Source organism: Zea mays, chromosome 5 (genome assembly GCF_902167145.1).
Source record: "Zea mays cultivar B73 chromosome 5, Zm-B73-REFERENCE-NAM-5.0, whole genome shotgun sequence".
In the NCBI taxonomy this organism is placed as follows: domain Eukaryota; kingdom Viridiplantae; phylum Streptophyta; class Magnoliopsida; order Poales; family Poaceae; genus Zea; species Zea mays.
The window spans coordinates 194,873,734-194,877,438 of record NC_050100.1 but is presented as its reverse complement, the minus strand read 5'-3'; positions in this window follow the sequence as shown (position 1 = coordinate 194,877,438).

The window sequence follows — 3,705 nt, the reverse complement described above, 5'->3', positions numbered from 1 at the left end:
CGACCACGAGATGGTTAAAGTTATTCTAAGATCACTTATTTTCCTTAACCCTACACAAGTTCAATTAATCCGTGGTAATCCTAGATATACTAAAATGACCCCCGAGGAAGTTATCGGGCATTTTGTAAGTTTTGAGTGCATGATCGAAGGCTCAAGGAAAATCAACGAGCTCGACGAACCCACCACATCCGAGGCTCAACCCGTCGCATTCAAGGCGACGGAAGAAAAGAAGGAGGAGGCTACACCAAGTCGACAACCAATAGACGCCTCCAAGCTTGACAATGAGGAAATGGCGCTCGTCATCAAGAGCTTCCGCCAAATCCTCAAACAAAGGAGAGGGAAAGATTACAAGTCCCGCTCCAAGAAGGTGTGCTACAAATGTGGTAAGCCCGGTCATTTTATTGCTAAATGTCCTATATCAAGTGACAGTGACCGAGGCGACGACAAGAAGGGGAGAAGAAAGGAGAAGAAAAGGTACTACAAGAAGAAGGGCGGCGATGCCCATGTTTGTCGGGAATGGGATTCCGACGAAAGCTCAAGCGACTCCTCCGACGACGAGGACGCCGCCAACATCGCCGTCACCAAGGGACTTCTCTTCCCCAACGTCGGCCACAAGTGCCTCATGGCAAAGGACGGCAAAAAGAAAAAGGTTAAATCTAACTCCTCCACTAAATATGAATCTTCTAGTGATGATAATGCTAGTGATGAGGAGGATAGTTTGCGTTCCCTTTTTGCCAACCTTAACATAGCTCAAAAGGAAAAATTAAATGAATTAGTCAGTGCTATTCATGAAAAGGATGATCTTTTGGATTCCCAAGAGGATTGTCTAATTAAAGAAAACAAGAAACATGTTAAGGTTAAAAAGGCTTATGCTCTAGAAATTGAGAAATGTGAAAAATTATCTAGTGAGCTAAGCACTTGCCGTGAGATGATTGACAACCTTAGACATGAAAATGCTAGTTTAAATGCTAAGGTTGATTCACATGCTTGTGATGTTTCAATTCCCAACCCTAGAGATACTAATGATGATTTGCTTGCTAGGATTGAAGAATTGAACATTTCTCTTGCTAGTCTTAGATTAGAAAATGAAAATTTGATTGCTAAGGCTAAAGATTTTGATGTTTGCAAAACTACAATTTCCGATCTTAGGGATAAAAATGATATTCTTCATGCTAAAATTGTTGAACTTAATTCTTGCAAACCCTCTACATCTATTGTTGAGCATGTATCTATTTGTACTAGATGTAGAGATGTTGATGTTAATGCTATTCATGATCATATGGCTTTAATTAAACAACAAAATGATCATATAGCAAAATTAGATGCTAAAATTGCCGAGCATAACTTAGAGAATGAAAAATTTAAATTTGCTCGTAGCATGCTTTATAATGGGAGACGCCCGGGCATTAAGGATGGCATTGGCTTCCAAAGGGGAGACAATGTCAAAATTAGTGCCCCTCCTAAGAGATTGTCCAACTTTGTTAAGGGCAAGGCTCCCATGCCTCAGGATAACGAGGGTTACATTTTATACCCTGCCGGTTATCCCGAGAGCAAAATTAGGAGAATTCATTCTAGGAAGTCTCACTCTGGCCCTAATCATGCTTTCATGTATAAGGGTGAGACATCTAGCTCTAGGCAACCAACCCATGCTAAGTTGCCTAGAAAGAAAGCTCCTAGTGCATCAAATGATCATAATATTTCATTTAAAACTTTTGATGCATCTTATGTTTTGACTAACAAATCCGGCAAGATAGTTGCCAAGTATGTTGGGGGCAAACACAAGGGGTCAAAGACTTGTGTTTGGGTACCCAAAGTTCTTGTGTCTAATGCCAAAGGACCCAAAACCATTTGGGTACCTAAAGTCAAGAACTAAACTTGTTTTGTAGGTTTATGCATCCGGGGGCTCAAGTTGGATACTCGACAGCGGGTGCACGAACCACATGACTGGGGAGAAAGAAATGTTCTCCTCATATGAGAAAAACCAAGATCCCCAAAGAGCGATCACATTCGGGGATGGAAATCAAGGTTTGGTCAAAGGTTTGGGTAAAATTGCTATATCTCCTGACCACTCCATTTCCAATGTTTTTCTTGTAGATTCTTTAGATTACAACTTGCTTTCTGTTTCTCAATTATGTCAAATGGGCTACAACTGTCTTTTTACTGATATTGGTGTCACTGTCTTTAGAAGAAGTGATGATTCAATAGCATTTAAGGGAGTGTTAGAGGGTCAGCTATACTTGGTAGATTTTGATAGAGCTGAACTCGACACTTGCTTAATTGCTAAGACTAACATGGGTTGGCTCTGGCACCGCCGACTAGCCCATGTTGGGATGAAGAATCTTCACAAGCTTCTAAAGGGAGAACACATTTTAGGATTAACAAATGTTCATTTTGAGAAAGACAGGATTTGTAGCGCATGCCAAGCAGGGAAGCAAGTTGGCTCTCATCATCCGCATAAGAACATAATGACGACCGACAGGCCACTGGAACTCCTACACATGGACCTATTCGGCCCGATCGCTTACATAAGCATCGGCGGGAGTAAGTACTGTCTAGTTATTGTGGATGATTATTCTCGCTTCACTTGGGTATTCTTTTTACAAGAAAAATCTCAAACCCAAGAGACCTTAAAGGGATTCTTGAGACGGGCTCAAAATGAGTTCGGCTTAAGGATCAAGAAAATTAGAAGCGACAACGGGACGGAGTTCAAGAATTCTCAAATTGAAGGCTTCCTTGAGGAGGAGGGCATCAAGCATGAGTTCTCTTCTCCCTACACGCCTCAACAAAATGGTGTAGTGGAGAGGAAGAATAGAACTCTATTGGACATGGCAAGGACCATGCTTGATGAATACAAGACTTCGGATCGGTTTTGGGCCGAGGCGGTCAACACCGCTTGCTACGCCATCAACCGGTTGTATCTACACCGAATCCTCAAGAAGACATCATATGAACTCCTAACCGGTAAAAAGCCCAACATTTCATATTTTAGAGTCTTTGGTAGCAAGTGCTTTATTCTTATTAAAAGAGGTAGAAAATCTAAATTTGCTCCTAAGACTGTAGAAGGCTTTTTACTTGGTTATGACTCAAACACAAGGGCATATAGGGTCTTTAACAAGTCCACTGGACTAGTTGAAGTCTCATGTGACATTGTGTTTGATGAGACTAACGGCTCTCAAGTAGAGCAAGTTGATCTTGATGAGATAGGTGATGAAGAGGCTCCATGCATAGCGCTAAGGAACATGTCCATTGGGGAGGTGTGTCCTAAGGAATCCGAAGAACCTCCAAGAACACAAGATCAACCATCCTCCTCCATGCAAGCATCTCCACCAACTCAAAATGAGGATGAAGCTCAAGTTGATGAAGTAGAAGATCAAGCAAATGAGCCACCTCAAGATGATGGCATTGATCAAGGGGGAGATGCAAATAAGGAAGACAAGGAGGATGAAGAAACAAGGCCGCCACACCCAAGAGTCCACCAAGCAATCCAACGAGATCACCCCGTTGACACCATCCTCGGCGACATTCATAAGGGGGTAACTACTCGATCTCGTGTTGCACATTTTTGTGAACATTACTCGTTTGTTTCCTCTATTGAGCCACACAGGATAGAGGAAGCACTTCAAGATTCGGATTGGGTGGTGGCAATGCAAGAGGAGCTCAACAACTTCACTAGGAATGAGGTGTGGCATTTAGTTTCACGTCCTA